Source organism: Mycteria americana, chromosome 1, assembly GCF_035582795.1.
Source record: "Mycteria americana isolate JAX WOST 10 ecotype Jacksonville Zoo and Gardens chromosome 1, USCA_MyAme_1.0, whole genome shotgun sequence".
Taxonomy (NCBI): domain Eukaryota; kingdom Metazoa; phylum Chordata; class Aves; order Ciconiiformes; family Ciconiidae; genus Mycteria; species Mycteria americana.
In genome coordinates this window covers 46,157,972-46,168,125 of record NC_134365.1, presented here as the reverse complement: position 1 = coordinate 46,168,125, position 10,154 = coordinate 46,157,972, and the positions used below count along the sequence as shown (strand labels likewise).

At 44.5% G+C, this 10,154-nt stretch overlaps 1 pseudogene; it reads left to right on the top strand.

The window, feature by feature from the left end:
• Nucleotides 1-381: 381 nt before the first annotated feature.
• On the top strand, nucleotides 382-1,581 carry LOC142404635 (WW domain-containing transcription regulator protein 1-like; annotated as a pseudogene).
• The last annotated feature ends 8,573 nt before the right edge of the window (nucleotides 1,582-10,154 follow it).

Sequence of the window (10,154 nt, the reverse complement as noted above, 5' to 3'; positions counted from 1 at the left end):
GATTCTCTCCCTCATCCCACTGCGGGGGAGTGAGCGAACAGCTGTGTGGTGGTCAGCTGCCTGCCGGGTTAAACGACAGTCCTTTTTTGGTGCCCAGCGTGGGTCATGAAGTGTTGAGATAACAACAGATCTGACCCGAGCGTGTTAAAATAAATTCATTATAAGCATTCATTATTGGGTTAACAGCCGCCGGTCGCAATGTTGATTTACTTGCTCTCAAGAGTTGTTGTGCTTGCTCTCAGAGCGGTGTGATGTAACACCTCGCTTGCTGTGTGTGTTCCCTCTTGTGCTGTTCATCACCTTGGGGCCCTGACCCGCCGGCCCCGGCTGCCTGCCCCAGGATGCCTGCGCCCACCGTCAGGACCCACGGGTGGGTGGAAAATGAACCGCGCTCCCGCGCCTTTGCCGCCGGGGCAGCAGGTGGCCACGTCATGCAGGACCTGGACACGAGCTGGAGGCGCTTTTCAATGCGGTGATGAACCCCGAGCCCAGCTCCTGGAGGAAGAAGATGCTGGCCGACTCCTTCTTCAAGGAGCCCGACTCGGGCTGGCACTCGCCGCCGTGGAGCACGGACTCGTGCAGCCCCCGCCACGGTCTGCCACTGCACAGCATGTCCACTGCCATGCCTCGCCCGCCTCGCTCGTGGGCTTGGGCGCGACGCAGCAGCACGCGCACTTCCGCCAGCGCTCCTACGACGTGACGGACGAGCTGCCGCTGCCGCCCGGCTGGGAGATGGAGCTCACGCACACAGGACAGCGGTACTTCCTCAATCACACAGAAAAAAACTACAACATGGCAAGATCCTCGAAAAGCTATGAACCAACCGCCACATCACAGGAGCCACCATCCTGCAGCTACTTCCACACCAGTACCACAGAGGTCTATGGCAAATGTCTCAGCCAAATCTCGTCATGAATCACCAGCGCCGAATAACACCCAGCGCAGCCATGTTGCAGCAGAGTTGTCCTCCCCAGACCCCACAGCCAGGGCCGTTGAACCTGCCCCGTGCACTGACCACACAGCAGCAACAGCAGCAGCAGAAGTTAAGGCACCAGAGAATGCAGAGGGAGCGAATGCAGAGGGAGCGAATGCAGAGTTAAGGCTCCAGAGGGAGCGAATTAGGCCGCGTCAGGAGGAGTTACTGTGACAGGAAGCTGCTCTATGCAGACAACTTCCCATGGACTCGGAAAGCATGGCCCCAGTTCAGAGAGCTGTGAGTACACCTGCCATGACACAAGGCATGAGGCCTGTTACAAATAATGGATCCGATCCTTTCTTGAACAGTGGGCCCACTGTTCCAGGGAACAGAGTACAGACAGCGGCTTGGGATTAGGATGCTGCAGTATACCAACGACACCTGAAGATTCCTTCAGCAACGTAGATGAGGTGGATACAGGAGAAACTATAGCACAGACAACAATGAACATAAATCCACAACAAACACCTTTCCCTGATTTCCTCAACTGTCTTCCAGGAACAAATCTTGATCTTGGGACTCCAGAGTCAGAAGACTTGATCCCTATTCTCAACGATGTGGAGTCAGTGCTCAAAGAAAATGACCCCTTCCTTACCTGGCTGTAATCATTCAATGCTGATTGGGCCTACAATGCAGTTCAACATTTCTTTTTCTTCTTGAGATAGAGGTAGAATATCTGAAAATCCTCAAGAGATACAACTTACTGCCTTAATGACTTCTGTTACGTCGTCTTTATGGTCAGTTTAATCTCTGCCTGGATTTGATTGACACTAATTTAAATATAGAATACATATATACATATATAAAATACATTTATATATAAAAATACATATATTCATATATATTTCTTCCTCTTTAAAAAAAAAGCACACTACTTTACACATCTGTATACTTCTTTACCTTTTCAGACCAGGCAGAAATGTTTCACTTTAAGGACAGAAAGTGGGTGCTGTTTGTGCATGTCCCTGACTGATCTCCTAGGTATTGATTAACATCACAAACCCTTCATGAATCACAGAAGCTAACTACTAGGTCACTTGTTTCAAAAATGTGCATAGCATCAGACCATAAGAGCGGTTTTATTACTGTGTTGATGACAATAGTATCAGAAGCTTTTTTTATCAACTTACTTAAGCTTTAAAAATCTTTTATTTCATTCTTAGTAATTAACTGTGCTGTATGGAATACAGATTAAATCTGATCCGTATCAGCCATAATAATTCTCATTATGTATTTGTAAAGGCACAAACAGTCCTATTGCAGTTTCTTTCTTCAGTATATTACTGTATAGTTTTTGGAAAATAAATACTTCCAATCTAAAAGTACCAGAATTGTTTAGCAACATTTTTACACTACAATATTGTTGCAAAATAAACCAGACTGGTATTGACTGCTGCCCTTTAAAACCAAAGCAATGTATTATAAACAAGCATTTTTTAAACAGATCTTAGATTTTGATATTTGTTATATTAAGCACTACAATTTTGTAACTTAACACATGAACAATTTTGTATATATATATAAAATCTGTGGCAAATATCTTAAGTGCAAAAACATGCTTTTAAAATCAGGTCTGAAAAATGTGGCACAACTTGCTGGTGTCCTATGTAGTGGGAAAAAACCCTTGCTCATACTGTTTTCAGTAATGTTTTTAAGTGACAATGTGAAAATACATGTAGTTGTATACATGAAAAAAGATGGTAACTTCTTCAGGGCAATGCTAAAGCAGTATTGTAACTTGTCTGGTAAAGTTGCTTAGTTCTTAAGTCTTTCACTTATTGTAATTGGCGTAGAGGACACAGAGCATGTTGTGTGTATTTCTACCTGTTGTATAGCCTACAAATACTTATCAGAGGTTTGGGACTGAGAAGGCATCAAGGACCTGCACAGGAGATCCAGTTTTTAGGAATAAAATGGCAAGATGGATGTCGTCAGACCCCAATGGATGTGATTAAAATAACAGCCATGTCTCCACCAACTAGCAAAAAGGAAACACAAGCTTTCTTAGGTGTTGTGGGTTTTGGGAGAATGCACATTCCAAATTACAGTCTGGTTGTAAGCCCTCTCTATCACATGACCCGGAAGAAGAACGACTTCAAATGGGGCCCTGAGCAACGACAAACCTTTGAACAAAATAAACGGGAGATAGTTCATGCAGTAGCCCTTGGGCTAGGCCGGGCAGGGCAAGATGTAAGAAACGTGCTCTACACCGCAGCCGGGGAGAATGGCCCTACCTGGAGCCTCTGGCAGAAAGCACCAGGGGAGACTCGAGGTCGACCCCTCGGGTTTTGGAGTCGGGGATACAGAGGATCCGAGGCCCACTATACTCCGACTGAAAAAGAGATATTGGCAGCATATGAAGGGGTTCGAGCTGCTTCAGAAGTGGTTTGTACGGAAGCACAGCTCCTCCTGGCACCCTGACTGCCGGTGCTGGGCTGGGTGTTCAAAGGGAGGGTCCCCTCCACACATCATGCAACTGATGCTATGTGGAGTAAGTGGGTCGTACTGATCACACAACGGGCTCGAATAGGAAACCCCAGTCACCCAGGAATCTTGGAAGTGATCATGGACTGGCCAGAAGGCAAAGATTTCGGAATATCGCCAGAGGAGAAGGTGACACATGCTGAAGAGGCCCCCCTGTATAATAAATTGCCAGAAAATGAGAAGCCATATGCCCTGTTCACTGATGGGTCCTGTGGTCTTGTGGGAAAGCATTGTAGGTGGAAGGCTGCTCTATGGAATCCTATACAGCAAGTTCTAGAAACTACTGAAGGAGGAGGTGAGTTGAGTCCGCTTGCACAGGTGGAAGCCATCCAGCTGGCTTTGGATATTGCTGAATGAGAAAAGTGGCCAGTGCTCTATCTCTGTACTGGCTCATGGATGGTGGCAAATGCCCTGTGGGGACGGTTACAGCAATGGAAGCAGAGCAACTGGCAGCACAGAGGCAAACCCATCTGGGCTGCTGCATTGTGGCAAGATATTGCTGCCTGGGCAGAGAACCTGGTTGTAAAAGTACATCATGTAGACAAGAGTCGGGCCATGGAAGAACATCAAAACAACCAGCAGGTGGATCAGGCTGCTAAGATTGAAGTGGCTCAGGTGGACCTGCACTGGCAACAGGAGGGTGAATTATTTATAGCTCAGTGGGCCCATGACACCTCAGGCCATCAAGGAAGAGGTGCAACATATAGATGGGCTCGTGATCGAGGGGTGGACTTGACCATGGACACTATTGCACAGGTTAGCCATGAATGTGAAACACGCGCTGCAATGAAGTAAGTCAAGCAGTTAAAGCGTCTCTTGTATGGAGGACGATGGCTGAAATATAAATATGGGGAGGCCTGGCAGATCGATTACATCACACTCCCACAAACCCACCAAGGCAAGCGCCATGTGCTTCCAATGGTGGAAGGAACCACTGGATGGCTGGAAACACATGCCGTGCCCCATGCCACCGCCCAGGACACCATCCTGGGCCTTGAAAAGCAAGTCCTATGGCGACATGGCACCCCAGAGAGAATTGAGTCAGACAACGAGACTCATTTCCAAAACAACCTCAGAGACACCTGGGCCAAAGAGCACGGCATTGAGTGGGTATATCACAACCCCTATCATGCACCAGCCCCCGGGAGAATCGAACGACACAATGGACTGTTAAAGACTAGTCTGAGAGCAATGGCTGCTGGGACATTCAAACATTGGGATACACATTTAGCAAAAGCCACCTGGTTAGTCAACACTAGGGGATCTGCCAATCGAGCTGGCCCTGCCCAACCAAAACTTTTACGTACTGTAGAAGGGGATAAAGTCCCTGTAGTGCACATAAAATATATGCTGGGGAAGACAGTCTGGGTTATTCCTGCTTCAGGCAAAGGCAAACCCATCTGTGGGATTTCTTTTACTCAAGTACCTGGGTGCAGTGGGTGCGTAATGCTGAAGGATGGGGAAGTCCAATGTGTACCTCAAGGGGATTTGCTTTTGGGTGAGAATAGCCAATGAATTAAATTGTATGATGTTAATTGCTGTATAATACTGTATGTCATCACTTTTATGGTTGCTATATGCCATGTCAATGGTATTACAGTAAGAATCACCCAGATTAATGAAGAATGAATTTTGATGAAACTGAGCAAAGTGTAGTAATGATAGAACCAGACAAGTGCAGTGGTGATGGAATCAGAACTGGCTTCAGCATGCAACAGTCCAACACCACACACCATCTCTCCTGCCCTGAAGGACTGTTATGGCAGATGGAGCTCAAAGTCATGGACTAAATGAACGCAATGGACATATCAGAGGGATGGCCCATAGACTTAGGGAATGATATTGTGTGTATATATCAAAAGACAGGAAAGGTGGTGGTGATTAATTGGGATGTATTGGAAAGTGTGGGACCTGGGCATGACGGAGATGGTATAGAATAAGGCGTGGATATTGTCCTGGTTTCGGCTGTGATAGAGTTACTTTTCTTTCTAGTAGCTGGTATAGTGCTGTGTATTGGATTTAGGATGAGAATAATGTTGATAACACAGGGATGTTTTCATTATTGCTGAGCAGTGCTCACACAGAGTCAAGGCCTTTTCTGCCTCTCACCCCACCCCACCAGCGAGTAGGCTGGGGGGGCAGAAGAAGCTGGGAGGGGACACAGCCGGGACAGCTGACCCCAACTGCCCAAAGGGATATCCCACACCATATGGCGTCATGCTCAGCATATAAAGCTGGCGGAAAAGCTGGCTGGGGGTCCGCTACTCAGGAACTGGCTGGGCATCAGTCAGCGGGTGGTGAGCAATTGCATTGTGCACCACTTGTTTTGTATATATCATTATTACTTTTATTATTTTCCCTTTCTTTTCTGTCCTATAAAATTGTCTTTATCTCAACCCACCAGTTTTACCTTTTTTCTGATTCTCTCCCCCATCCTACTGCGGGGGAGTGAGCAAATGGCTGTGTGGTGCTTAGTTGCCATCTGGGGTTAAACCACAGCAACATCTCAGGAAGGGTTGCTCTTTCCTCAGGCATTGGGTCATCAGGCTCACTTGAAGTTGTGTGCAGTTGGACCACTCTGGCTCATGGCCAGTGTGACCCTCAGATTTTCCTCTTCATCACTGGGTGAAGGTGCTCCAGGGGTGAGCATCTACAGACTCCAATCGCTTTCTCTCATAATCCCAAGGACTCCTGTTTTCCTTAACTGATAGAGAACCCTTAGCCAGCTGCTCTCCTTCATAAGGTCATTTGCAGGACAAGCTGTTTTCAGTCCCCGATTGATCTTACAGACCATTTTGTGTGATGGGAGCTGCGGAATGGATATTTGTGTCTAGCTCTGACTTTTCCTCCTGCCACTCTGCTTTTCCCCCCTCACATGCACTCCCCCAGGGATGCTGCTTTCACTGCTGGCATCTTTCCTGATCCATCCCTGAGCACACAGAGCCAGGGTCGCCCACACAATTCCTGGTGCTATGTGAGGAAGCGTCTGGGTCCCTCCTGGACATCACTTGGCCGTCACAGCAAGTTTCCACTCTCAGGCACTTATTTCTCTCTGCCAGCTTTTGCTCAAGCAAGCAAAAATTGCGGTTGCGGTTTCCTATATTTGGCCATTGGTCTAGACCACATGAACTCTTGCTATTGTTTTGTTGCCTGTTTTAAGACCTTCTGCTAGGATGCACTTTTACCACACCCAGATTTTGCTGACACTCTTTCAAGTCTTCTCATATGATCCTAAACCATAACAAATCATCCCCCCAGGCTTTGTTTGTGGTTCTTACCTCATGCTTCCTGCTCATGTATTGCTCTCCCTTCATCAGAAGCTAAAATGACCAGCCACAAAACTATCTTTATTTCTATTACTTGAATCCAGCTTTGTGACCCCTCATCTTAGCACCTGCTACTGGGTAGGATGAGGGTGCCACAGGCACGGACTAGACTGTGTCTGTGAGATAGCAATCGAAACTGTCAGAACTTCATTTTTCAGGCCAAAATTAATCTTAACTGTTCCACGGGCAGTTTTCCCAAGAAGAGCCATATGACTTGTGGTTGCTTTCCAGCATAGTTCAGAGAATACCCATAGTCTCAGACAGTCCAGTGAAACTCGGTCATTCTTAATTGACGTGTCCTGTCTGACTTGCAGGCTAAATGGCTTCTTCAGCTACATTAGACAGAGGGACCTTATCTTCTTGAAACCACTCTAAGAACTGATAGACAGAGGTACTCCAGCTTCCAGTCTTCCCTGGTGGGATGGGTAAATCATGCAGGCTTCTCGTGCCTGGCCTCTGTACAGTAGATTTTCACCTACTGTGACACCTCACCTCCCACTGCACGCTGGTCCTGTCCTACCCAGTTTGGGACGTCCTTGCACAGGACTGCAAGAACTGTTCCCAGATCATCACACCAGCACTGTAAAATGGTGTGGAAAAGTGGGGGAGAAGATGATGGTGATGTACGCAGAGAAAAATTACATACTCCTGTGCCAGATGTAAACTGTCACAGGTCAGTGCTTCCCCTGGGATATGCCTAGGCATCCCTTGCTGCTCAGGACAGTGCAGCATTGTTCCCTTTTATCTCCCAGGCCCTTTAGCTGATTCATCCAAATATCACTATCCTCCAGAGTGAGCTAGTCATGTAAAAGCTGCAGTCACTTTAATATTAATTTAGTCACACACACTCACAAAAAAGCCTCTGCCATCTCTCCTGGATTGAATTCCCTGAACTCTCTTCATTCCCTCATAAACAGTAATGCAGCAAAAACCGTGTATTTTTTTTTAATGCATTTTACTTGAGCTCAGCTTAAGGTGATTTTTTGACAGCCAAAAAAAGCAAACACCAGCTCTCAGGTCTGCTCTTCCACAGGGAGGTCTGATAGACAGCAGCCCTTTTGAGTTTTAGCCACTGAGTTGTTCAGCTATCAATTAGAAGCAAGAAGTTTAACACAGATCTGTTTCTTTCCGTGTTCAGATTTCAACAGCGTAAGTGTAAGTATGGGCACAATGACTAATTAAAAGTGGCTCTTGTGAGATGTGGACATTGTGAGAGCTGGGCTCTTCTTTTTTTGGGAAGGGCCATTAATTCTTTTCCGATGTGTATGGCATGTGCACATCTCCTTTACACCTAAAACACCACAGACCTAATATCTGTGCATTTAATTTGTGAGGACTGACAAAACCCAACCCAGACCAACTGTCTAGGGTTGCTCTTTCCATGATGATTATCAAGGCAAGAACCAAGAAGGAAGGAGCTGAACATTGAAGTATGGCTGTAGAGGCTTTATGGACCTCTGGAGCATGGCAGAAGTATGTGTCCAGTTCTGCATTTCCTGGGGTTAGTCCGTATCAAAACCTTACTGGTAAGTGTCCAGCCTGGCAACTCACTTTGTCTATTAAAAAGCAAGTAGCTGGAGTATCTCCTCTTGTACAGCCAGATCTACTGGCAGTAATGAAAGACACCATGTTTTCCAAGGATTGTTGTGCATTGTATTATTATTATTATTATTATTATTATTATTATTATTATTATTATAATATTGTCTACTATGTATTTAATATATAGTAGATATAATAATTTGTACTTACGTATCACTTTTCATCTAATATCTTCAAGCTTTTTATAATTCTAACCCCATTTTACTGCATTGGTTCAAAGGCAGTTATTAGTAATACACTATTTTATAGACTGACAAGTGGAGAAACAGATAAGTTAAATGACTTGTGCAAAAATTCTCAGAATTATTCAGTCTTATCTCTAATATTGATTTAACTTAACAGAACAAACCACATGTTATGCAGTATTAAAATCTTTTAAACTTAGTTGCACTGTGAGGGGGGAAGACAACACTTTCTAAAGGTCTAGATCTTGTCTATTTTGCACTGTTTATTTCAATTAGAAAGATCAAGTGCCCACATTTCCAAAGGTAATAAAATGCACATCAAAGCCCTATCATCAGTGTTTATCAGAAAATCTACAGCTTTATAATTTACACAAATATAAAACACATAGTTTATTAAGCTATAATATCTGTAGTACCACTTACATTCTTATATGATATATTTTATCTCAGTTGTTTTCTCATGGGATGTTTACATGGACAGAGGAAATATAGCCTATTCTAAAAAAGGTTGAATGTAATTCTTGTAATATCATTCTGAAAGTGGTGAGGAAATGTAAGAATATGGTGATTTACCAAATGTATGTAACATAAATTCCAGATGCTTGTCATATGAACAGTCTTTTATGTCGAACACACACATACAACATTTTCCCTGATTCAAACAGAGATTCCACACTCTAGCTTGCACTTTTTGTTTTAAAATCAAAGAAACAATTTGATGTGACCACAAATCTTTTGTATGATGAATCAAATTAATAATTATTACAGACCTGTTAAATTAGCAAATGTGTTAATAATAAATCTGCTGTGCACAAACGTATGTCATTTTCTCAGATATTGTAAGAGTTATTTATGGTAAAATGAAAGCCAATTCCTGCTAAAAGATTTGACAAGTTAACTGATTAAGTGCACACAAAAGAAAAGCGCGGAAGAAGCTCTCTACTGTATATTTCCCAACAGAAAATTTACCTTTCCTTTGGACTTGTCTGCCAGTTATATGATCCCACCAATTTGGTTCTGCCACAGGAAACCTCATCTCCATCCATCGTATTAGGAAAGACTCTATTCTTATGCTACAGAATCCCATTTTTATGATCATGGAGTCAAATCTTAAGTTGGCTTTAATGGAAGTTTTGTCTAAGTAGGACCTCAGTGAGGCCAGGACTTTGGATATGGCCCAGTTTCTTTTAGTAATTAATAAAGTACTATAGCTACAGTACTTATTTACAAAAAAGTCAGCAGGCGTCAGCAGGCAGCTGTGTGGAAAAGAGGATGGGGGAGAATCAGTACTGGCAGTACTCATTTTCCATCTCTCTGGCCCTGATTCAGCAAAGCACTTAACCACATGTTTAATTTTAAGCACATGAGTAATCCCATCTCTGCAGAGCAAAGCGTGTGTTTCGTTCTCATTGACTTTAATGGGGCTGCTCATAGACCTGTCAAATCTTGCGTGCTGTGCGTGACACTTTCACAACTGCTTCCACCTTGCTGCAGCATGGCCTTTGGTCTGAATCTTTGCAAAACACCAGAGCCTCTCTTACTCTGTGACCCCATGAGCCTTATGACCTTGTTCCACCTAAT